This window comes from Anolis carolinensis, chromosome 5 (genome assembly GCF_035594765.1).
Source record: "Anolis carolinensis isolate JA03-04 chromosome 5, rAnoCar3.1.pri, whole genome shotgun sequence".
NCBI lineage: Eukaryota > Metazoa > Chordata > Lepidosauria > Squamata > Dactyloidae > Anolis > Anolis carolinensis.
In genome coordinates, this window is record NC_085845.1 from 82,175,738 (window position 1) to 82,203,104 (window position 27,367).

Here is a 27,367-nt window from a genome sequence, read left to right on the forward strand (position 1 = left end):
GATGTCTATGGACAACGCCAGCTCTTCAGCTTAGAAATGGAGATGAGCACCAACCCCCAGAGTCGGTCACGACTGGACTTAATGTCAGGGGAAACCTTTACCCAGGGGTCCCCAAACTTTTTAAACAGGGGGCCAGTTCACGATCCTTCAGACCATTGGAGGCCACCGAGCAATAATTATTATTATTAATAATAATAACAACAACAATAATAAAAAAGAGGGTTGGAAGAGACCCTTTGGGCCATTGAGTCCAATCCCCTTCTGCCTTTGTGTACCAAAAGCACAAGCAAAGCACCCCTGACAGATGGCCATCCAGCCTCAATGTTAATAACAATAAAAACAACAACAACAACAACAATAATAATATAATAATAATAAAGAGGTTTGGAAGAGACCCCTTGGGCCATTAGCCAAACCCACTTTTGCCTTTGTGCACCAAAAGCACAACCAAAGCATCCCTGACAGATGGCCATCCAGCCTCAATGTTATTAATAATAGTAATAGTAATAATAATAATAAGGGTTGTAAGCGAAGAAGAGACCCCTTGGGTCATTTTGCCCAACCCCCTTCTGCCCTTGTGCCGTGGGGGCCGGATAAATGGCTTCGATGGGCCGCATCTGGCCCCCGGGCCTTAGTTTGGGGACCCCTGCCTTTACCTTACCTAGTATGCAATCTAATTGTTGCAGTTTCAAACACAAGAAGGGATTTTGGAGAAGGAACGGCAATCCAATTGCTAAATTTATAAGTCAATATTTATGTAAGTTCCATTGATTCAACAATCTACTCTACTTGAACTCAAGCACTGGATGCAGGCCTACTGTTGCAATCTGTTTGCATATACTTCAGAACTAGAGCATTGATGGTTTAGTGCCAATGGAGTGAACCGTATTTACTCCCGTCAAAGTATGCACAGGGTTATAGTATCTGCAGCCAGCTTTAGCATATTCCTGGACATACATTTTACACATGGATAACATCAGCTGTCAGCTCTTGCAGTGTTGTGCTTATACCTCCCACCTTCACTGTAAGACTCTGAAATCCATTTCAAGTGCTAGGCTGGTAACCTGCCATTACCCAGAAATTCAGTGGTGGGTGGCTTTACATATGGACTTAACTCAGGATCCTGGCCAATCTGTCTGTTTCTCATTTGTCTACTTACTAACCCATCCCATTAACTAACCAATCTTATCTGTTAAACTCCTTGGGCAAGGATTGTTCCTTGTGGCCCTTTTTTAGCCAGTTAAGCTAAGTCTGCTGATTAAATAACACAGATGTTACTACAACTGACCATATATTTCAGAAGGCCCTGTTTTGGAGCTGTAGAAGTACAAGGTAAACAAGCAACAAACATTGATCTGGGAGGTAGAGGCAGGCATGCATGTGTGCATGGCATATATACAGTATCTGGCATCACAATCTAGAATACGTTTAAAAATAACATAAAACTATGATTTAACAAGCAGAAGCACATGTATTTACAGGCCATAAAAAAGCTAAAGACAACATCTTGATTCAAAATGTTTTATCAGTTCCATTCACATCAACTCTTGAATTTAAAAGAATGAAGGAGAGAGCCAAGTCTAAGAGAAAACTGGGTGGCCAAGGGACTCGGCTTTTCAATTATTTAGCAAGTTATTCATGGTCGATAGACACATGGAAAGCTCATCCGTATGCACAGACTCCATTAAGCTGGGTGGAGCTGCAATTCGCATTGTAAAGTAAAACAATGGGACACTGAAAAGTAATGATGGAATCGAAAAATATTAAAGAGCTTTGGGAGAATATGATATGCAGAAAAAAGGCAGGCTGCATTGTGTAAACATGTTTATCCCACACAACTGAGTTTATATTTCAGTGAAACGTTGACAGACTGGCGTGCTCTTACAGACGAGAACAAAATCAGCAGCATGCACCAGTTTGCCTCCTCTTTTATGATGGAGCCCACCGACTCCCATTACATGATGTACTGCAACTTCCAACGGGATTCCATCTTAAAGGGGAAGACAAACTGTTGCATGCCATCATTGCGTCAACCCAGGAGGCTTTCCATGTTGCCTTGAATCAAGGGGGAGGAGCCAGATGGTGAACGCTTCTCCCCATGGGATGGTGACTCAGGTGAGTCGGCAATGCAGGGCGTGGGGTAATGGGTTCCCCACGCCCCCGGATGAGCACCGCTGGAATTGCCGTGATTCCGGCAGCACATGTGAAAAGTTCCTTAGTACAAAGATACAAATTTTTCTTAATAGTGCGTAAGTATTTTTAGGGACGCTATCCCTCCCCCCTCCCAATGCCCAAAGATACCCCTGCTTAGTGAACCTCAGAAAATTCACAGTCCCAATTCACAGTCCCTCAGACTGTTGGGGGGCCGGACTAGGATGAAATAGTCCAAAATTAGGATTGTTGTTATTGTGTGCCTTCCGGTCACTTCAGACTTAGGTCAACCTTAAGTCTAAAGTTTAGGACAGAGGCCAGGTCAATGACCTTGGAGGGCCTTAGTTTGGGGACCCCTGATCTAGATGATCTCATAAGATGATAGGTAAGCAAAGAGACCTCCAAAGACCATCTAGAGGGTCTCATAAGACCATTGGTAGGGAAAGGGACCCTCAAAGGCCATTTAGACGGTTTCATAGGACCATAGGTAAGGAAAGGGACCCCCAAAAGCCATCTAGATGGTCTCATAAGGTCGTAGCTAAGCAAAGAGACCCTCAAAGACCATCTAGATCAGAGGTCCCCAAACTAAGGCCCGGGGGCCGGATGCGGCCCTCCAAGGTCATTTATCTGGCCCCCAACCTCAGTTTTATAATGTAATATTTTTATATCATTTTAAATAATATAATATATTGTATATACATACAATATTGATAGTAATATTATAATGTTATACAATATAATATTAATAATAATACCATATAATAATATTAATTATACATTATATATTACATATATTACAGTATAGTGGTATAGTTCAATATAGTAATATATAATGCTAATATTGTGCTATGCTAATAATATAGCAATAATATATTGTATGTACATACAGCTTCTCTGAGTCCCCTTCGGGGTGAGAAGGGCGGGATATAAATGTAATAAATAAATGTAGTAAATGAATAAATAAATAATTTTAGACTTAGGCTCACCCAAAGTCTGAAATGACTTGAAGGCACACAATAACAACAATCCTACTTAACTTGACTATCTCATTGGCCAGAAGCAGGCCCACACTTCACATTGAAATCCTGATAGGTTTATGTTGGTTACAATTGCTTTCATTTTTAAACATTGTATTGTTCTTTCATTGTTGTTGTTGTTTTGCATTACAAATAAGACATGTGCAGTGTGCACAGGAATTTGTTCGGTTTTTTTTTTTCCAAATGATAATTCGGCCCCTCTACAGTCTGAAGGATTGTGGACCGGCCCTCTGCTTCAAAAGTTTGAGGACCCCTGATCTAGATGATCTCATAAAACCATAGGTAAGGAAAGGGACCCTCAAAGGCCATCTAGACGGCCATCTAGGTAAGGAAAGTGACCTCCAAAAGCCATCTGGATGGTCTCATAAGGCCGTAGCTAAGCAAAAAGACCTTCAAAGACCATCTAGATGATCTCAAGACCACAGATAAGCAAAGAGACCTCCAAAAACCAGGTAGACTTAGGTTAATCCTAAGTCTAAAGTTTAGGACAGGGGCCAGGTCAATGACCTTGGAGGGCCGCATCCGGCCCACGGGCCTTAGTTTGGGGACCCCTGCACAAGACCAATACTTCTATCTAAGAATGTTTATTGAAGAAAGCAAGCAAAAGGAGGAAAAGCCAATTTCAAAAAGGTCAGGAGAAAAGCAAATACAAAAATAACAAGAATCCAAAAAGGACAAAGTACATATAAAGCCAAGAGCACCAAACTTGAGAGCTGAGACAGCTATCCTTTGGCAACATTGTCTCCTCTAAGAAGTGTAAGGCCAACATCACTTAATTTAAACCTGACCTAGTAGCCATGAGATCATGCCGAATGCATCTGGGCTTCAAGGCCTTCTCATGGATTCTCTTAGACTGTCTAATTAGTCTATTTTTTTCTCCCTCTGTTCTCAAACCTAATCTGGCTTCTCGGGAGAACTCCCCTTCAGCCAAAGGCCTATTCCCAAGGGAAGTGGTTTCACTATTCCTGGTTGCTTGGGAATGTTCACAGGAATGCAAAACATCATCTCTCCTAGCACTGGCAGACTCATCACTGTGAAATCCAGCAGGTTCCTCATCCTCCAACATGTCAGAAAATTCAGAGAAATCCTCAGCTGCTTGCTGATCTACAGCAACAGGATTGCCTGGATACATGGAGTCCATGTTGAATCAACAACTACGGCCTCATTTACACTGCCATATAATGCAATTTCAGGATGCAGTGTAACTGCATTGAACTGGATTATATAAGTCTATCCTGCTATATTTTTCCTTAATTACTTTGTACTTAATTTTTCCTTAATTACTTAAATACTTTGGCCACATAATGAGAAGACAGGAAAGCTTGGAGAAGATAATGATGCTGTGGAAAATGGAAGGAAAAGGAAGAGGGGCCAACTAAGAGCAAGATGGATGGATGGTATCCTTGAAGTGACTGGCTTGACCTTGAAGGAACTGGGGGTGGTGATGGCCGACAGGGAACTCTGGCAAGGGCTGGTCCATGAGGCCATAAAGAGTTGGAGGCGACTGAACAACAACAGATGGGACCTAAGTACAGGCCATGTTGGGCCGGGCTGTGGCGCAGCTGCAATAAATCATTACTGACCGAGAGGTCATGAGTTCAAAGCCCCCGACCATTAAATAGCCCGGCTTGCTGTTGACCTATGCATCCCCGAAAGACAGTTGCATCTGTCAAGTAGGGAAATTTAGGTACGCTTTATGCAGGAGGCTAATTTAACTAATTTACAACATCATAAAAAAACTGCCAGCAAAACACGAGGAAAGGAATGAGGAAGTACAGCCACTAGTGGACAGTGAAGCAACAGCTCCCCCTGTGGCCGGAATCGTGAAGCTGGAAAAAAAATGTTAAATGCCTCTGTGTCTGTCTATATATGTTGTTTGTCTGTCGGCATTGAATGTTTGCCATATATGTGTTCATTGTAATCTGCCCTGAGTCCCCTTCGAGGTGAGAAGGGCGGAATATAAATACTGTAAATAAATTTTGCTCTGTATGTGAGAAGAGTGTGATTCTTTTATTAAAATACTCCTAGAATATCTACTTAAGGTATGGTATTGGTCTGTTTAAAGGGAGGTTCTTCCCACAACACGGATGACTAAACTCTTTAAAGTCCACTTGGATAAAAGAGCCTCCATTTTCCAAACATTTTAGAGGACAGATCTGTATGATCTGTACCGTATTTCACTTTTTTCCTTCAGCAAAATAATATTCCTAATCACCTAATGAACTTTAATTGAACTGTGTTTCAAGTTGAACAAACAATACTATCTTGGACCCGAAGGGCTGTGAGTGGAAGGAGAGGATGCCATGGCACTACTTCAATCTTGCACAAGGACGAGAAGAAGGTTTATTACAGAGCCCTACCGCAAAGCGTTGGAGACTGTGTTATACTACAACAAACACGCAATAAAGAAAAATAGTCTTTAATACATGGATCCTTCAGGGTCATTTCAAAAGCCTTGGTTTCGAAGACTGTGTGTAGAAACGCAGACAGCAGGTGGATAAGCAGAAGAACATCTCTGGCTCTGAAGTCATAGTTCTTCTGAACAGCTGTCTGAATTTAAAACAGCATTAAAAACCAGTCTCTCAGAGCATGCCTAGTCAGATGATTTTTGAAATATGAATTTTAAACGATGAACTGACTGTTTGTATTGGCCTTATATATTATCTTAAACTGATGTTATGTCTTTAAACTGGTTTATGAGTTTTAAAATGATGTCATTGTTCTCTAATCCATGGAGAGAGGTGGGTAAGAATTATGATTGTTATTCTATGGTACTAAAGTGCTTTCCCTATTTTAATGTTGTTGTTTTGAGTTATGTTTCAGCAATAGTACACTTTCAATAGCTTAACTTTATTGTCATTGTATATTGTACAACAAAATTAAAGGCTTTTCCCAGCACACATCATAAAAACAACACACCCATCCCTCCACACCTCAACCACCACCGCACAGCCCTCAGTGCCACATCAGTGTGGAACCATGGAGTTCAATATAGTTACAGCTCTAGGATATTAGATATGTCTCTAGGATAAAAGCTATTTCTGTCTTTTTGTCCTTGTCTTTATCACTCTGTACTGTCTGCCAGATGGCAATAGTTAAATAAAATGAATGAGCTGGGTGAGATGGATCCCCAAGAATGCTCTGAGCTTTCTTAAGGCTGCGGGACTTATAAAGTTCTTCCAAAGAGCAGAGAGGGCAACCAATGATTCTCTGTACAGTAGTGGTGACCCTTTGGAGTGCCTTCTTATCTGTCACTGTCCAGTTACCAAACAATGAGCAGATGCAATAGGTTAGGACACTCTCTATAGCAAAGCAATAGAAAGTCACCAGCAGTTTTTCATTCAGTTGTTGGTTCCCTAGAAGTCTCAGATTCACATTTTCTGTTCCTGGTTTGAAAGCATTATTTCCTGTTTAATTGTGCAGTCCTTACTTTGAAAGTAGTTGTTCTACTCCAGAAACTTTGTTTTTGTGACTGCAACAAACTAGGTTGAATTGTTTGAGATCTTCATTGAAAAACTCTAGCAAAATGTGCTGCAGGACGTCCCACAAAACCCAAGTTTTTGCCGTTTATAAAACTTTTCCAGGTTTTTTGTGATAGAACTAATAAGGAAATGACATTTATAACCCAGGAACAAAAATAATGTCACATAATGTTATATAGTAGCATTGAAAAGGAGTAGAATAAATAGAGGTAAAAACCATCAGGCAGTGAACAGTTCATAGATAAGTCTTTTTGTTTATTAGGAGTTTATTATTTTTGGATATGTCTACATCCTTGTAAGGGGCCGCAGTAGTGCAACAGATTAAATGCTAGCTGCAGGAGATCTGCTGACCAGAGGGTTGGCAGTTTGAAGTCGTCAATCGGGGTGAGCACCCGCTGTCAGCCCTAGCTTCTCCCAACCTAGCAGTTTGAAAGCATGCAATGGGAGTAGATCGATAGGTACCGTCTCGGTGGGGAGGTAAAAAGGTGTCCCATGCAACATGCCAGCAACACTTTGGAAAAGTCTACAGACAACAGATTCCTTGGCATGGAAAAATGGAACAAGAGCACCTTTCCTTGGCCAAAGTTGAGCATCGCCTCCAGACATCGGAGATGGGAGGGAAGCCTTTACCTTTGTCTATTATATGTTGTTGTTCACTGTATTAAAAGGCATTGAATGTTTGCCTTATATATGTACTGTAATCCACTCTTAGTCCCCCCGGGTATTATTATTATTATTATTATTATTATTATTATTATTATTATTATTATTATGTTTTCTTTTTAGTTTATGTTTTGTTACCTGTAGTAAGTATTTAGCAGCAGTGTAGTATCAGTAGTGGTTAGAATGTAGATGCTTTTGTGGTTTTTTGTATATAGACAACATATATAGACTATATATAGATATAGATATAGTCCTTCCTTCCCAGATGTCGTATAAAACCTTTTTTTTGGGGGGGGGGGGGAGTATGAAATTCAGACATAATTTGATTGCTTATTTTATATACATTACTAAAACCACAATAAAAATAATTTAGGAAATAATTGAAGACCCACCTGAGAATGATTTTGAGGTTCAAACACAAAGAAAAAATAGCTTATCGGGGGAAAAGACAGAAATGTGTGTGTGAGAGAGAGACAAAGAGAGAACTGTATGATTATTTAATAGTGTATTTATAAGGGGTTCTTTTAAGATTATGTTAAGAAGCTAAATTGTACTGTTAATGCATATATGCTATTTCTTAGAGATTTCTCTTTGTCTTCTTTTGAAGCCCTGCATTCAAGTCCTATTGACAAGCACGAAGGGAGTTCACCAAAGGCAAGGAGGAGGCAACTTTGCAGGGCTGACAAATGGATCAGTCAGAAAGCAGGCTTGGCAACAATGACAGGTGAATATATATGAGGAAGAAAATAAAATGCTTGAATAAACATACATATCTTGGCTAAGAAAAAAATAAAGTTATTTATAACAAGAGCTAAGAATTATTGGATAGTGAAAACAAAAATAGAAATAAATTAATTAGGATGAAGGTACTGGTATATAATAGAGAATATGGTAAAGGAAAATGTAAAAAAGAATTCTATGAATGTGTTTTAAAGGTTTCCCAGTCATGAGCTCTACTAACATATGGAAAAGCATGCAAAAATATGTAAGCGCTCTTTGACTATTTATTTGACTATATAAAATAACTGGAAAAAAAATACAAAGAATTAACATCTTGGCATATTTTTGCACCAACAAGAGGGAATGCTGATTCAGAGTGATTTCGAGGTAAATTGCTGTTAATCATAAATATATGGAAATATTTATCTCACCGTCCTAATGTTGAAGCATCCATTCAGTGATTTCCACTGTTCAATGTTTTTTCAGACAACAGGTTTGTCCAGTAAAAGATAGTGATTTATAATGTGAAGCATTTCCTGGCATATATCATCGGGATTGCAAAGACACTGAGCACTCATTAATTCAAGAAACATGAATAGCATTCTTATAGGGTGAAGGATACAGGGCTCTCAAAAGAAGAAGCAAAATTATTGCTAGTGTTTAAAAAGCCCTTTTCCTAGATATATTCGGAACTAAAATATCAAAAACAAAAATCCAACACACAACTATGTACTTTATCAGTTCTAGCTTTCCATGAATAAATTTACAGAAAGGCCTACTATGGAAAAAATCTTTCTGATGTCATCTGGCCAAGAGATCGTGACATACAATGCCAGCCACAGATGCAGGCAAAACGTCAGGAGAATATGCTGCTAGAACATGGCCATGCAGCTCGGAAACCACACAACATCCCAATGCCTTTATCTTCTCATTTCTGCACAACTGCTTTAGCACAAGCCTGGTCAAACAAGAACTGGATGAAAGGTTGGTATTTAAATGATGACAAATAGTTCTACAGAATACTGTCTTCTCTTGAGCTTTGCAATCTAATCTCAATGTTAATAGATTACTGCAACATGCTCTATGTGGAGTTGCCTTTGAAGACTGTTTGGAAGCTCCAAATGGTCCAACGGGCAGCAGCCAGATTGCTCACCGGAGCGGTGTACAGGGAGCATACAACCCCCGTTATGTCAGCTCCACTGGCTGCCAGTCTGCTACTAAGCATAATTCAAAGTGCTGGCTTTGGGCTATAGAGCCCTAAATGGTTCTGGCCCAGCTTACCTGTCTGAACATATCTCCCTCTACAAACGATGTCAGACTTTTAGATCATCTGGGGAGGCCCTGCTCTCAATCTCGCCTTCTTTGCAGGTGTGATTGGTGGAGACGAGAGACAGGGCCTTCTCAGTGGTGACCCCTCAGCTATGGAACTCCCTTCTAACATTCCAGCAACCCACAATACCAACTATGCTGATGAAGATGAGAATTTTCCTGCACAACTTCCAAATAACTCCAACACGGGTTTTTCGAGACTTGGACATCACCCCTTTGATAACTCCTTTGCATGCCAGATGTCTGACCACTCCCAGGGAGACTTCTTGCGATAACAGACTGCAATCCAGCCCAGCCAAAATTTCCAGTATTTCAACACAGAAACAGCCTAAGGACCCAACTACTTCAACCTGCAATGAACAATCTGACATTACCTTTAAGTTGGACCACCTTAAGAACAAGCTGTTTATCACCAAGGACTTGGCTGAACCGTTGATAAACTTAGTACCTATTGATGAGCCCTCTCATGTTAGGAGGAACCCGGAGGGAGGCCCTGTAGTCGACCTACTAGCGATGAATGAGGAAGAGATTGCAACCACATCCCCAATACAACTTTTGGAACCTAGGAGGGGTAACAACACACCCCCTCCGCAAGAACTGTCCTCTAACCTAAAAGCCCCGGTGCAGACTATGACCCTGGGTACTGGTGGTGATCCAGATTTGCTTGCAACATCTTGACAACTACATTTGTTATCCTGGAACATTATGGGGTGGTCAAATAAATTCCATGATGCAGACTTTGCAATGTATTTGCAAACATTTAGAATAATTTGTCTGCAAGAGACATGGGCTGAAGAAGCTAACTTACCATCTCTTTATGGTTTTAGATCATTCTCAGTGCCAGCTGTAAAAATAAGTTCTAAAGGTCGCGGCAGTGGTGGCCTCACTACACTTATCTCAGTAGAAGTAATAATAACATTACTTCACTTCAATAGATCAAACAGAGCAACAATATATACAATAGTCTCTCTGATTTCTTACAGAGAACAGAGGGAGTAAACAGTCCTTTTAAAACAGTCTTTAAATATGCTTCATTGCCTTAAAAATGATTAGGCTTCAGAGAGTTCAGTTGGCAGCCATTAATTCCCTGGCTGTTTCCAGTCAGCACTCTCTTCGCTCTCTGAGGTGAAAATGCCATCTCAAACTGTTTCTCTTAGTAGCAACCAGAGACAGTAGCCAATCAGAATGTCAAGCTTAGTCAATAAGCTGCTGACACATGTCTTTCCAGTCAACCCATTACATCATGGTGCCTTTTTACAAATCTCCACAAGCCCCCTCCTTCCCGATCTTCCATCAGAGAGTAAAACGTGGCTCTTTGACCAAGCCTTTGGAGAACCTGTGCAATAAACAGATATGGAATGACATGTTATGACTATAGGAACGACCCGATTTATGCTTGTTGATTATGTGGTCAATTATTATGTTATGATTTTTAAATGCCTCTAATTGTTTTAACTGTATTTTTCTATTCTATTTAAATATCCATTTTGATTTTGTATTGTCTTAATTTTGTATTGTGTTGTTAAGGCATCAAATAGCTGCCTATATGTAAAACTGCCTTGAGTCCCCTTTGGGGTGGAGAAAGGCAGGATATCATAAATAAATAAATAAAGTTCTGTCTACAATGAGAAACATTTATATTCTGCCTGCCTGCAACACTGGTTTAAATGCTCTTGGTTAAAAAGGTGTGAGGATGGAACAAGGGTGCGTTTCTTTGAAAATGGATGCAAATACAATTTTGCCCAGGTAGTGATGTGTTTCTTGACACTTATACTGTCTTTCCCATTGTTGGGCTCAGCAAGAGGCTGGGGATTTCTCAGAGGACAAGGGGGATGATGGGTTTCCTACTGAGGAGTCTGTGTGTGATCAGGGAGAAATACAGGTCTTATATCAGAGATAAGTGCAGGCAGTTGAAGATGAGATAGAGGATGTTTTGGATTCCAATGTTCATTCCTTAGCAACAGGTGAAATCCATTTCTCTTGGGAATCGGCCTTCAGCTGATGTGGAGTTTTCCCGCAATATCAGATTAGGTCTTTGCATGGAGGGAGTGAAGGATAGATTAATTAGGCGGTCAGAGAAACTCCGTGGGAAGTCCTTGAAACCCAAGTGTGTGAGGCATGATCTCATGGCTTCTAGTTGGGCTTGGGCTTAAATTAAGTGATGTTTACTTGGTGTCTCTCAGAGCAGACAATATTGCCAAAAGGCTCAGATTCCTGTTTCAGCTCTCAAGTTCATGATTCATGTTTCCTGTGTTTGCCTATGTTCCTGAAATAATTTTGCCTTGGGAAAAGTTACTGCTTTCATGCTTATGGATATATGCCTGTGATCGTGACTTCGGTGATTTCATTTCCCTAGCCCTTTTTGGACTACTGTTCTTTCATATATGGACTACTGCTATTTTTAGCTCCATTTCTACTGCTCTTTTGGAAGCTGAGGTCAGGGAAAGGAAAAATCCAAATGCATCGGGCTGTTACAGGTTCAGGGGGTGTTGGAAAACTCTATCCATATCATGCTCATCCTCCCCCCCCCCTTTCCAGGTACCCACTGCACAGCACTACCATTGGCTGGGCAGAAGGAGAGCATGACATGGTCTGGCTGGCCCACAGAGTTTTCCAACATCTCCCCCCCCCCTTTTTTTTTTAACAGGAGCTTTGTGTAAGCCAGGCCACAGTACCTGGAGTCCTCCTCCTCCACTTCCTAACAGTGATGGAGCAAGAGTTACTTGAGAAAAATGCAGTAGGTGTGGATGTGTAACTAGCCCCCTTTCCTCAAAGGTAATAGTGGTGGTGACAGCAACAGCAAAATGTTTTCTAGTTTGGGAGTCTTTCGGTTTTGAATTTCTAGCAAAGGGAGACTCATAATGTACTCAGGATCTTTCCTTCAGCTTATTTGTACCTAATTTTAAGTCTATTCATCTTATTCCAAGTGCCTCATAGTTTCCCGTGTAAACAGGAGAGTATTTGTGTATTCATGTATTCCTCTTAAATATGCCATAAACCAGACAGCATATAGTTTCAATTAAAATACCCTCATCATCATAAGAACAACATCATTATATTAACATAACAGGCTTTGTTCTGTATTTAGCAATAACAGCATAGCAAAAAGCAGCATAATAACAGCATAGTAAAAGATAGGATGAATACAAAAATTCTAACCACTATCAGATGGAGGAACACCTCCGCTTTCAGATTTCTGTTCCTTCAAGTAATGTTAAGAAAAATATTATTGTCCATGAAGCATAACAAACAAGACCCAAAATTCATGTTAATGCCTTAATTGGACCAAACAAGAGGTATAAAATACATCACACTATTATTTGAAGCTTTGTAGGCTTCCTCATGAGGCAGAGGTGGTAACATAAGGATACAGGACAAGAGTTGCAGTCCCATGGAAAGTGAGGAGCTCCATTTGAAGTTACAAATAAAAGTATTACTGCAGAATCTTGATCTTACTGTTTGAAGTAGAAATTCCAGTTTCTTTGCAAAATATCCAAGATCCAGCCACCTTATCACAAATACAAATCAAAAAAGGATTACTTTCCTCAGGAGGAAGGAGGACCACTTGTTTTCCTTTCCAATTATTGGTGAATATTTTAGCTGTAGATGAGAGCACCATCTAGTGCTAATATGTGTTTTTGTTGATCTATAAACAAAATGCACCTACTATGTCTCATGTCATGTCATTACTTTCATGTGGGATTTTTACTTGCCTAACAGAATATTCTTCAGAAGCAATCAGAATATACAATTTCCATTCTGATTCAAAACAGTAGAAGTGAGGCTGAACCGACTCTTGTTTTACAGGACTGATTTAGGATTTAATCTATTCGTCACATATTCTTAAAATTAAGACCATGGTAAATCTGGTAAATTACAGATGTAAGTAGTTAATGACTGGGCCAATTCATATTTATTAGGGAATTACAATACGGTGCCCCAGGTGGTGCAGTGGGTTAAACTGCTGAGCTGCTGAACTTGCTGACCACAAGATCACTAGTTCGAATCCAGGGAACAGAATGAGCTTCCGCTATTAGCCCCAGCTTCTGCCAATCCAGCAATTCGAAAACATGCAAATGTGAGTACAGTAGAGTCTCACTTATCCAACATAAACAGGCCGGCAGAATGTTGGATAAGCGAATATGTTGGATAATGAGAGATTAAGGAGAAGCCTATTAAACATCAAATTAGGTTATGATTTTACAAATTAAGCACCAAAACATCATGTTATACAACAAATTTGACAGAAAAAGTAGTTCAATATGCAGTAATGCTATGTAGTAATTACTGTATTTACGAATTTAGCACCAAAATATATTGAAAACATTGACTACAAAAATGCGTTGGATAATCCAGAACGTTGGATAAGCGAGTGTTGGATAAGTGAGACTCTACTGTATATCCATAGGTACCGCTCCGGCGGGAAGGTAACAACACTCCATGCAGTCATGCCGGCCACAAGATCTTGGAGGCATCTAAGGACAACGCTGGCTCTTCAGCTTAGAAATGGAGATATGCACCAACCCCCAGAGTCAGACACGACTGGACTTAATGTCAGGGGAAAACCTTTACCTTACCAACAATACTCAATATTTCTTGCTGTTGTTGTGTTGCTTCAAGTCATTTCCCATTCAAGGCAAACTTATCATGGGGTTTTCTTGGCAAGATTTGTTCAGATGTCAGTTTGGCTTTGCCTCCCTTGGATGCTGAGATAGTGTGACTTGTCCAAGGTAGATTTCCATGATTAAGTTAGGTTTCAAACCCTGGTAATTCAGGGGAGGGGAATCCAACCAGATCTTGTTGGATTGTGACTCTGATCAACCTTAGCTAGCATAACCAATTGTTAGCAATTATGAAATTTACAGTCTTATGATGTATGGAAGACCATTCATTACTTAAGCCTATTCTAATTTCCAAGTTTTAAAATGCCATTATTCACTTTGCTCCTTCCACTGAGTTTCTGACGTTTTAGTATAGAAGTAAAGATAAGCATTTTAGTGATCATCAGCGTAAGTTTGGTCTACAAATTCTTAGATGCATTGACTATACATGGCCACATATGTTTCCATACCAGGCTGTTTCTGCATAGTTGCCTGAGTGATTTACAAAATATGAGACTTTCGTGTCACCTCAGAGAACCTTTTCTATCAGTCTGTACCATCAACACATAATTTGGGGGAGAAAAACACTGGGTTCTCAAACTGTGGGTCTCCAGATGTTTTGGCCTTCAACTCCCAGAAATCCTAACAGTTGGTAAAGTGGCTGGGATTTTTGGGAGTTGTAGACCAAAACCCTTGAGGATCCAGTTTGAGAACCTCTGGTTTAACCCATTGCGCCACTGTGCCTCCTGGTAGACATTGCCAGTGGTTTTGTGTTTCACCAGTATAACCTTCAAGAGCACTAGATGCTCTATAAAGGACACCTTTTCCACAATCTGCAGCAGAGACTACGCAACTATTATATTACTAGATTTTTAAAAAGAAAAGGTACTCATGATTTAATTGGCAGAAGAATAATAGTGGTTAGAAAACAAGATATATGTTAGCATGATTGGACATTTTCTCCTTTCCTAGAAGCCCCTCAAACTGAGCAACCATTACCGCAGTAGGTAATAGATCTCTCCAAACCACTTTCATTGACCACACAGTTCCTGTGAAGAAACTAACACAGTTCAGAAAAATAAGCATCCAGTGTAAAAAAATAATCCAATCTGATATTTGTAGACCCACTTGCAAAGAAATCAATGCTAGCTCTTAGGACCTCAGCTGCAGCAATTTAATGCCCTAGTTAATTCTTGGCTGGACACCAACTTCACTATTATAATGTGTATTCTTATTTAGGCCGCTCACAACTTTGTCACTGGATTCTGTTAACCAGAAATTCCCCTTCGCATGGCACTGTTGTCCATTCTGATTTACCTCCTTTTTCTATATATCAACAGTGTCCTATTTATGGTTCTTCTCTGCTATCTCTTCCTCGTATATTCATATATTGTGGAGGAAGAAAATTAGACTCATCACAGATAGGCTTTTCTTTCACAATTGTTGCTAACTAATTTGGCTTTGCAGTGGCTGGAGGCCAAACGTGTTACTCCCTCCTACTTCTTTCCCATAAAATCTTGTCCCTGTGGATCTCTGGGAGTTTCTTTGCTTCATTCATTGCCCTTGAGGGAGGGGAAGAATTGCAAAAGGAGCAAACAGCAAGATATCCTAGGCAAGTCTAGAATGTCTAATTTAGGGCTAGTGTTTCAAAAGGAAGATGGGGGAAACAGATAATTCACCAGGCTTCAGTTTACTCTACAATCTGTGTTGATGGCTCACCTGAGAGAGAGAGGCACAATTGTCACTCACATGGTCCAACCCTTCACTATCTCCTCTCATCTCAGTACACTTACAAGTCACTGAGCCCTGGCGTCAAACTACGAGGTTTGAATGAAAAGTAATGCCTCCACCTTCATTACTTGGGTTTGGATGGGAATATTTTAATACAGTAAATCAAATGCAGACATAATCCTTAGAATGTGCTCTTTAACTACCACTATTCACTTTCCCACATAATCACCAGACAATTGGATACATTTCTGCCAACGATGAACAAGTTTTCTGAAGCCGTCATGGAAGAAGTCAACACTCTGTTTCCGCAACCAGCATCTCACAGTACCCATCGTGCATAGATCTTTTGATAGCCTAGCAAAGCAATAATATGACCCACACGTACTTGTGAAATGCCAGTTATGCTTGAAATTTCTCTCTGACTTATACGACGATCGTCCTGAATCAATCTGTCAACCTTTGCTTGTGAAACTCGGTGGTTGCTGTCATAGGACGTCCAACTCTTTGTTTGTTACGAAAGTCAGATGTTCCCACCTCAACATCTTTAAACGTACTCGCCCAACGACGCACAGTACTCACATCAACACAATCACCAAAAACAGCTTGCATTCTCTGATGAATCTCCTCTGGGGTGACACCTTCTGCTGTCAACAATTCAATGACTGCATGTTGCTTAAGTCGCATTGACTGACCGTCTGCACAGGGTTCCATACTTCGCACTTTAACAACACAACCGTTCAATACTAAGGCTTCCCGCCAAATGGAACTGTAGAGGAGAGTCTACTGAACAAGCCAGTACCTGCTGCATACCAGTACTGACATCAGTTGAGGGTTACGCGGGTGGAGGCATTACATTTCATTCAACCCTCGTAAATGAGCCAACTATGAGCCCTTCTGCACTCACATGGGATACTAGTCAATGAAAATATGGAGCTAGTGTGCCAATTTATTCTAAAAGTCATAAAATACTCAAAGAGTTTTTGAGTATTTTATTAAAACTATAGTTAAAAATAATGTGATGAAGGGAGCACAAGACACAAGTCAACCATTATTTAGGCCAGAGTAGCATAATTCACCCTCTAATGCAGTGTTTCTCAACCTGGGGGTCGGGACCCCTAGGGGGGCCGTGAAGGGGGGTGTCAGATGGGTCGCCAAGACCACCAGAAAACACATATTTCTGGTGGTCTTAGGAATCCCTTTGGCAGAGAAGGCTGATGATCTCTTCGCCTGGCCTTCTCTTCCTTTTTGGACCACCAAAAGCTGTGATGGGCCGTCCTCTCAGCTGGCCTCTCATCCAAAGGCAGTGGTGTTTCTGAGACTCCAAGCGGGAAGGGGAGAGACGAGCAGGTGTGCTTGGCACATGACAGTGTGGTGCGCGTGCAAGGAAGACGGTTCTTGTCACGACCCAGGCGGCAGAGGCACCAATAACCATACACAGAGGCCAGAATCTAACTAATATCTTTATTGAAGGAATATATAAAGTTAATAAAAACAAGTATAGAAAATAGTCCAGAATTAGACCCTTCAGGAAAGGTCAGAATTAGTCCAAAAAGCAATGTCCAATAAGAAATATTAAGGTCCAAAGTTGTAATCCAATAACCGAAACACTCACTTTGCCAAGCAAAGTGAGGGGAGATGACAAGGTCCTTTAGTCCATAAAACTTGAGCGTGGCTAGGAAATAACTTGATACTTGAAACAAGGCTTGAACGTGGAACAAGGTAACTAAGAACAAGAACAAGGTCCGTGGAATAACTTGGTAAAATCCGTGAAACAAGGCAAGGATTAGTCCTGGGAAACAAGGCAAAGTCCGTAGGTAAACAAAGGCTGGAAAGCAAGGCGAAGGCTGGATAGCAAGGCAAGGCTTGAGCTGAAGCGAGGCTTGAATCGGAGCGCGCTGTCCAGACACAACTCGCTCCGCAGGCTGACGAATTGACTCCGCGAAGTTGCTACGCGGGCAAAACACCTATATAGAGTCCAACTTTCTCACCAAAGCGGTTCTCTGGGAATCAGAAACGAAAGCTAAACTCTGAGACCAGATGTTAAACTCCTTAAAGATTCTCACGAGAACCAATGTTAATTGGCAACATTCTTAGCTGCTATCCTCGCACTCCTGCGCGAAGCTGAATCCAAACTTCTCTGTTGTTTACAAAACTCCCGGCGCAAGAACACGGGAGAAGTAGGCTCTGGGGTTGTTTGACATACTTCTGGGGCACAACTTTCTTGCAGGTGCAAGGTTTCCAGATCTGCCTGGGAAGGATCTGGCTGAGAGGAATCCAGTTCAGACTGGGAAGGTAAAAAACCCAAGTTTTCATCTTCATCAGGGATTACAATGTCCTGAGCAGGACTACAAGGCCCATGGTTCATCACACTATCCCCCTCCTCAGGGCCCCTCCCAAACTGGGGTCCTCTCCCCGAGGCGCGAGGTCGCGGTTTGGTGGGATAGGTCAGATGGAAGCGACGGGTTAGATCAGGAGCATGGACTGTGGAGGCGTCTTCCCAAGAGCGTTCCTCAGGCCCAAAACCCACCCAGTCAATGAGATATTGTAGGCGGCGGCGATGAAAGCGAGAATCCAAAATGTCCTCAACCTCGAACTCCTCCTCCCCATTCATCAAAACAGGAGGGGGGGCCGGTTGGTCTGTATCAGGACGCACACCATCCGCCGGAAGGAGCAGGGAACGGTGAAACACTGGGTGAATGCGCATTGAACGCGGAAGTTGGAGTTTGAAAGTCACGGGGTTTAATTGCGCCACCACTGGATAGGGGCCAATGAAGCGGGCATCTAACTTCCGGCATGGGCGGTGGGAGGGCAGAAAGCGAGTGGACAGAAAAACCCGATCTCCTACCTTGATTTCGGGGCCCGGCTGGCGGTGTTTGTCAGCGTGGCGTTTATAGTCCTCCTTGGCTTGGTCCAGTTGCTGGAGCAAAAGTTGTTGCACCGCTGTGAGTTCCTGCAGCCAATCCTCTGCTGCGGGAACTTCTGAAGTTTCAATGACAGGGGGAAAGAAACGTGGATGGAAACCGTAGTTTGCAAAGAACGGCGTTTCTTTTGTAGAAGCTTGAACTCCATTATTGTAGGCAAACTCAGACAGTGGTAACAGAGAAGCCCAATTGTCCTGTTGGTAGTTTACATAACAGCGAAGATACTGCTCCAAAGTGGCATTAGTGCGTTCCGTTTGCCCATCTGTTTGGGGATGATGAGCTGAAGATAAGCGAGAGTCTATGCCCAGTAGTTTTTGTAGTGCCTTCCAAAAACGAGAGGTGAATTGAGATCCACGGTCTGTGACTAAACTCTTGGGCAATCCATGTAGTCTGAAAACATGCTGAAGAAATAGATCCGCAGTTTCTTTGGCCGTGGGGAGGCCTTCGCAGGGAATGAAATGGGCTAACTTGGTGAATAGGTCCACCACCACTAAGATCGTGGTGAATCCACAGGAAGGTGGTAGGTCAGTGATGAAATCCGCGGAAATTATTTCCCATGGGCGAGATGGGGTAGGAAGGGGGTGTAAAAGCCCTGAGGGCTTCTCCCTTCGTATCTTGGAGCGCTGGCATACTGGGCAGGTGTTGACATATTTTTCCACATCCTTGCGGATCTTGGGCCACCAAAAATCTCTTAGGATCAAATGCATGGTTTTAAATAGTCCGAAGTGTCCTGCTGGTTTGCAGTCATGACACAGACGAAGCGCTTTTTCCCTGCCCGGTCCGGGTGGGATATAAACATGATTTCTATAGCAGAGCAGCCCATCTTTAAGCGAAAAGGGAAAATGCAGACCTTGGCGAAGTTGGTCCTGCGCCCAGGCATCTGCTTGCTGACTAGCCCTGATTTCTTGAGCACAGATGGGTCCTGGAGTAGGGGAAGTTGAACCAATGGGACTGGATTTGGTGTTCCCCACTGTGAGCGTGGCAAAGTTCTCAGGTTGTAGCAGTTGGGATTCAAAGGTCTCCTTGCGTCCTGCAGCGTATTCCGGTTTACGTGACAGGGCGTCTGCTTGCTTGGTTTGAGCTGGGGTCACATAATGGATCTGGAAGTTGAAACGTTCAAAGAATAAAGCCCAACGTTGCTGCCTCTGATTTAGTTTGCGGGCAGTTCTTAGATGTTCTAGATTACGATGATCAGTGTGGACTTCAATGGGGAATTTGGCCCCTTCTAGCCAATGTCTCCAAGTTTCAAAGGCTGCCTTTATGGCCAGTAGTTCTTTTTCCCAAATGGTGTAATTCCTCTCTGGTGTGGTTAGTTGACGAGAATAAAAGGCACAGGGATGGAGGTGATCTCCCACCGGTTGTAAGAGTACAGCCCCAATTGCCACATCAGAGGCGTCCGCTTGCACCACAAAAGGGGTTCCAGGATTTGGGTGCTGTAGAATTGGCTGGGAGGTGAATAGTTTCTTCAGTTGCTGGAACCCTTTCTCTGCTTGATCAGTCCAGCGGAAAGGCTGCTTTCCACGGATGCAGCTAGTGATGGGGTCGGACCAGCGGGCAAAATCTGGAATGAACTTGCGGTAGTAGTTCGCGAACCCCAAGAAACGCTGCACCTCTTTCTTGTTAGTTGGCGCCCGCCATTCCAATACTGCTGAAACTTTGGCTGGATCCATGGAAAGCCCTAGAGGCGAGATGCGGTAGCCAAGGAAATCTACCTCTTGTAGATCAAAAGCGCATTTTTCTAGCTTGGCATAAAGTCCATGATCCCGCAATCGTTGCAACACCATTTTGACGTGGTTCTCATGTTCTGATTGTGATCTGGAAAACACCAAAAAATCGTCCAGGTAGATTATCAAGAATCTGTCTAGATAGTCCTGAAAAATATCGTTGACAAAATGCTGGAACGTTGCGGGAGCTCCGCATAAACCGAAATTCATAACTCGGGACTCGAATAATCCGAATTTAGTCTGGAAGGCGGTCTTCCACTCGTCCCCTTCTCTGATGCGAACTAGATTATAAGCCCCCCGAAGATCCAGCTTGGTGTAGACCTTGGCTCCTCGAAGTCGGTCCAGTAGATCCGAGATTAAGGGCAGGGGATAGCTGTTCCGCTTGGTGATATTGTTCAATGCTCTGTAGTCCACCACCAAGCGTAATTCCCCTGACTTCTTCTTCACAAACATCACTGGGGAGGCGGCTGGGGATTGAGAGGGTCTGATGAACCCCTTGCGAAGGTTTGTCTCTAAGAATTCCCTGAGAGCTTCTTGCTCTGGTTCCGTCAGGGAGTAGAGATGCCCTCGCGGGATCGGGGCCCCCTCCACCAAGTCAATGGCACAGTCATAAGGTCTATGTGGGGGTAATTTTTCGGCTTCTTTCTCATTGAATACATCCCAATACTCGGAGTACTTCTTTGGCAAGGTGATGATGGGCTCGGAGTCTGTAGCGTGGCATACCTTGGCTACGAGGCAATGGTTTTGGCAGTACGGTGAAGCAAACTGCAGTTCTCTGTTGGACCAGGAGATGTTAGGGTCGTGGAGTGTCAGCCATGGAATTCCCAAAATCACAGGGAAATGGGGAACCTCGGTAACAAAGAAGGAAATCTCTTCCATATGTTCCCTTATCCACATCCTGGTGGGTTCCGACCACTGGCTTACGGGGCCCGTCTTGAGGGGACGGCCGTCTATGGCTTGCACCACACGGGCATTCTTGAAATCATGATATTGTAATCCCAGAGAGTCGGCATACTCTCTATCGATGAAATTGTTGGTAGCTCCAGAGTCTATCATGGCGTGGATCATGACGGGTCCCCTTTTTGCTGACCATAATGTGACCACGAGAAGGAACAGGACCCCGGTTGGCGGCTCTTGGATGGATTTTTTGACCGGGTTGGCGAGCCTCTCTACACCCGGTCGTTGGCTTCCCCCGCCGGCTGTGTGCCAGTCGGCTCAGACGCCTTCGACTCCGTGGAGGACGCCGCCGCAAGACGGGCGGCAGGCTTCCCTTTGGCTGGGCACTCTCTGGCGAAGTGGCCCCCGTTCCCGCAGTACCAGCAGAGGTTCAAGCGTTGACGACGGGCCTTCTCGGCGGCATCTAGTCTGGGACGCACATTGCCCAACTGCATCGGCACCTCCTCGCCTCCTCTGGGGTATGGGGTTGGCGGCGGGGGTCTCCACACCGGACGTGGCTGAACACTGGCGGAAGCGGGGGGTTTTGCCCCGGCTCTACCGCCCTGGCCTCGAACCCATTGTTTCCTGTTGGCAATCATGACTTCAGCCCGTAAACATTGATCAATGAGTGCCTCGAGGGTCTGGGGAGGATCCACCTTGGAGATTTCTTCCAGCATTTCAATGTTGAGACCCTCCCGAAATTGTCCTCTGAGGGCTACATCGTTCCAGCCGGTGTTGTGGGCCAGCACGCGGAACTCGGCTATGTACTGAGACATGGGTCTGTCTCCTTGAAGGAGGCGCCGGAGTTTGTGACCGGCTGCCTCCAAATTGTCCTCGATTCCCCAGGTCTCCTTAAGGTGATCCAAGAAGCGTTGTGCTGAATTTAGGTGGGGGGAGGCTTGATCAAACAGGGCCGTCGCCCAGCTAGCCGCTGGTCCATCTAGAAGACTGTAGACCCACGCCACCTTGATGTCTTCTTGGGGAAACTCGGCATCACGGGCCTCTAGATAAGCTTGACATTGGCGGCGGAAAACATGAACCTTAGCAGCTTCTCCAGAAAACTTGGTAGGCAACGCCATGGCCGGGAGGCGAACTCCGCGCTCCCTCAACCCTTTTATTTCTCCATCCTGCGCGTTGAGTCTGTCACGGATGCGGTCCACTTCGTCCTTGCTGATGGTGTAGCTGAGCGGCTGTCCAGCCGGCGCGGCTCCGGTAGACATCCTGGCCTCGGTTAGTTGGTGCTTATGGGTGGCGGAGTCAAACTGTCACGACCCAGGCGGCAGAGGCACCAATAACCATACACAGAGGCCAGAATCTAACTAATATCTTTATTGAAGGAATATATAAAGTTAATAAAAACAAGTATAGAAAATAGTCCAGAATTAGACCCTTCAGGAAAGGTCAGAATTAGTCCAAAAAGCAATGTCCAATAAGAAATATTAAGGTCCAAAGTTGTAATCCAATAACCGAAACACTCACTTTGCCAAGCAAAGTGAGGGGAGATGACAAGGTCCTTTAGTCCATAAAACTTGAGCGTGGCTAGGAAATAACTTGATACTTGAAACAAGGCTTGAACGTGGAACAAGGTAACTAAGAACAAGAACAAGGTCCGTGGAATAACTTGGTAAAATCCGTGAAACAAGGCAAGGATTAGTCCTGGGAAACAAGGCAAAGTCCGTAGGTAAACAAAGGCTGGAAAGCAAGGCGAAGGCTGGATAGCAAGGCAAGGCTTGAGCTGAAGCGAGGCTTGAATCGGAGCGCGCTGTCCAGACACAACTCGCTCCGCAGGCTGACGAATTGACTCCGCGAAGTTGCTACGCGGGCAAAACACCTATATAGAGTCCAACTTTCTCACCAAAGCGGTTCTCTGGGAATCAGAAACGAAAGCTAAACTCTGAGACCAGATGTTAAACTCCTTAAAGATTCTCACGAGAACCAATGTTAATTGGCAACATTCTTAGCTGCTATCCTCGCACTCCTGCGCGAAGCTGAATCCAAACTTCTCTGTTGTTTACAAAACTCCCGGCGCAAGAACACGGGAGAAGTAGGCTCTGGGGTTGTTTGACATACTTCTGGGGCACAACTTTCTTGCAGGTGCAAGGTTTCCAGATCTGCCTGGGAAGGATCTGGCTGAGAGGAATCCAGTTCAGACTGGGAAGGTAAAAAACCCAAGTTTTCATCTTCATCAGGGATTACAATGTCCTGAGCAGGACTACAAGGCCCATGGTTCATCACAGTTCTCTGGATGCAAGGAGAACTACAATTACCATCATGTTGGGTCAAGTGAAGGCTGAGATGAAAATTCTCTGCACTGTTCTGCCTATTGCTGAAACCAACTGAGCTCTCTCTTTCTTGGATCCATTAGGTACCTATCTCAAAAGAGTTCATATCAGACAGGTTAATCTGAATCTATTATAATTATCTGTTAAATCATTTATATATCACTTTTCTTCCAATGGGATGAACTCAAACTAGCATATCTGGCTGTTCTCTTCCTTACCATTATCTTGTGATATTGCTGAGATACCGACTGACCAGGATCACACAAGGAGTTTCATCACACAGTGGGAATCTGAACCTGGGTCCGGCATTTCCCAGTTCAATAGACTGCTGTTGTTGTTTATTTGTTCAGTTGTCTCCAACTCTTCGTGACCTCATGGACCAGCCCATGCCAGAGCTCCCTGTTGGCTGTTGCCACTCCCAGGTCCTTCAAGGTCAAGCCAGTCACTTCAAGGATACCATCCATCCATCTTGACCTTGATCGGCCCCTCTTCCTTTTTCCTTCCATTTTCTCCAGCATCATGGTCTTCTCCAAGCTTTCCTATCTTCTCATGATGTGGCCAAAGTACTTCATCTTTGCCTCTAATATCCTTCCCTCCAGTGAGCAGTCAGGCATTATTTCCTGGAGTATGGACTGGTTGGATCTTCTTGCGGTCCAAGGCACTCTCAGGATTTTCTTCCAACACCACAGTTCAAAAGCGTCTATCTTCCTTCGCTCAGCCTTCCTTCTGGTCCAGCTCTCACATCCATAGGTTACTATGGGGAATACCATTGCTTTAACTATGTGGACCTTCGTTGCCACTGTGATGCTTCTACTTTTCACTATTTTATTGAGGTTGGTCATTGTTCTCTTCCCAAGAAGTAAACATCTTCTGATTTCCTGGCTGCAATCTGAATCTGCAGTAATCTTTGCCTAGAAATAGACTAGCTAGATACTAGCACAGCAGTACCACCACCACAAATTGAGCTTCCTAATTGGAATACACACACACACACACACACACACACACGCACGCAAATTATATTTATATCCTCCTTGCATATGCCTGCAACATTCAATAAATTATTAAATACAATTTTAGTTCAAACAAATAGATAACTCTTTAGTAAGCTTCTAGGACATGATGCAAAATTAGTGAGGCAAATCATAGCTCTGTCTAAAAAGTTACAAGTATAAGAAAGGGAATTTTGAAGACTAATTATATCTTGAGCTGGAGAAATTACAGAAAAAATCAAATAGTCGGACCTAAATGTCAAAAAAATATAAACAAAATAGTGAGAGAGGAGCCTTAAAGGAACATACAAACAAACCAACAAACCATTCAGTTGAAACACAGAAAGAATAAGCAGTGTTAAGATGAAGAAATGTTAGATTAAAACGGCAATAGGTAAACTGACAAATACTGCAGTTGATGTTGGTAGTAATGCTTTCATCTAGGCAGACATTTTTGAGTAAATATATGACTTTGTTTTGGTTTTATTTGCCTGAACCATTATTTTGGCTTTTATTGTGTTTATATTACTTTGGTGACTGATTTAATGGGGCATTTTAATAGGCATATATAAAAGAAATACAGCAGCCTCGGACCAAAACTGTGGTCTAGCTTTGCAGTAGACAGGAAAATTGTTACATGTTTTTATGAAGTACTGTACATTGTTCTTGATACTAGAACAAGAATCTAATAGTTCCTAGCAAGTCATCCAACTATTTCTTAGATGGTTTAATCTTGGGCAGATAAAATCAAAGAAAATAAAATGCATGCAGGGCAAGACAATCATTCATTTTTCTGGGGAACATGGGAGGGTGCTGTTGGATTCATATTGTTGTGTACTTCCCATGGACAACAGGTTGGCTGCAATGTGAAAGAATGCTGGACTAGATATGCCTTTGATTGATGATCCCGACCATCAATAATAGTTGTTCTCAACCTTCCTAATGCCACGACCCCTTATGTCGTGGTGACCCCCAACCATAAAATTATTTTTGTTGCTACTTCATAACTGTCATTTTGCTATTGTTATTAATCATACTGCAAATATGTATGCAGGATGTATTTTCATTCACTGAACCAAATTTGGCACAAATACCCAATATGCCTAAATTTGAATACTGGTGAGGTTGGCGGAGGGAGTGATTTTGTAATTTAGGAGTTATAGTTGCTGGGATTTATAGTTCACCTACAATCAAAGAGCATTCTGAACTCCACCAATGATGGAATTGAACCAATCTTGGTACGCAGAACATGACCAACAAAAAATACTGGAAGGTTTTGGTGGGCATTGACCTTGAGTTTTCGAGTTGTATTTCACCTACATCCAGAGAGCACTGCGGACTCAAACAATGATGGATCTGAACCAAACTTGGTACAAATACTCAATATGCCCACATTTGAACATTGGCGGAGTTTGTGGAAAATAGGCCTTGACATTTGGGAACTGTAGTTGCTGGGATTTATAGTTCACCTACACACAAAGAGCACCTTGAACCCCACCAACAATCAAATTGGGCCAAACTTCCCACACAGAACCCCCATGGCCAACAGAAAATATTGGTCTTTGGCGACCCCTCTGAATCCCCCTTGCAACCTCCCCAGGGGTCCCGACCCCCAGGTTGAGAAGCGCTGATCTATAATATGGGCAAGTCAAAATTAGTGAGGTGAATCATAGCTCTGTCTAAAGATGTCTATAATGTTCTATAGCGGAGACATTATAAACAATAATAATTGTTCATGAGGTTATTTTCTCCCAGACAGAACTGCCTGGCCTCACAAGCAACTGTTTATGGAGCTAGGAATGAATGTTAGGCCAACATACTCCATTTATACTGTAATCATTACTTCAATGCAAAATAATGCCATTTTGCATTACATCCAGAATTGAAATTTGTAGATCAATGTAGGATCAACTCCCTCCCCGGTGACATTAGATCAGTGCCCTCCCTCCTAACCTTCAGAAGGAAAGTAAAAGCCTGGTTCTGGGATCAGGCCTTCGGAGAATAGCACAGTGCAATAATAGATCTGGAATATCTGTAATGACTACGGAATAGCCTTAAACTATGATTTCTGGATGGCATGATTTAAATATTGAATGTAATTTTAATGTTTAATATGTATTAATGTTTAATTCAATTTATTTTAGCTTATGTTTTGTATGTGTATTTAAGGCATTGAATAATTGCCATATGTAAGCCGCCTTGAGTCCCCTCTGGGGTAGAGAAAGATGGGGTATAAATAGGGTAAATAAATAAATGTATTAACAAACCAAATTCCAAAGCCAGAATTTGATTTTGGTTTCATGTGTTGGTTAGTAACCTAACATATTATGCTGCAATGTATCGTTTCAGATGTAACATAAATGTTCGGTGTACTTTACCCAGAATCTAAATAATGAAAATGGGAACATAAGGGGAAGGACAACGGCAGAATGTACAGACATAATATCATCCAATTGTGATTTATAAAGCCAGAGTCATTGCATCATTATTAATCCACACAAATGATTACATGGAGCTAGAACAGATTATCTCACCTGTATTGCTCACGGGCATTGTAAGACAGCCAACACACTTGAAGGGATGATGTTACTCTTAATCCAACTTTTGAAATCTCTTAAATACAGCTGTTACTCCAGCTTTACTCCAGTCTTCCATTTATACACGTGAGACACGTGGCCAGGTCTATCAACCATAAGGGATGTCAACCAACACTCTACTGGTCAGAGGCAATGCTACATATTTGGAAAGGGGAGCAAAGGACAAGATACTCCATGGTTTGGGCTAGTCAAAAGATTGAA

General features: G+C 42.7%; 1 long non-coding RNA gene across 2 annotated transcripts in view; it reads left to right on the forward strand.

Annotated features, from left to right (window-relative positions):
• LOC134299299 (uncharacterized) overlaps positions 1-27,367 on the forward strand; it is a 51,066-nt gene that overhangs the window by 19,629 nt on the left and 4,070 nt on the right. Inside the window, exons 3-4 of one of the 2 annotated variants that reach the window (XR_010006484.1) lie at positions 7,941-8,057; positions 8,795-11,391. This is a non-coding gene — a long non-coding RNA (uncharacterized LOC134299299). Of the gene's footprint in view, positions 1-7,940; positions 8,058-8,794; positions 11,392-27,367 lie in introns of those variants that run through there. The other variant, XR_010006483.1, reaches the window with a different exon arrangement.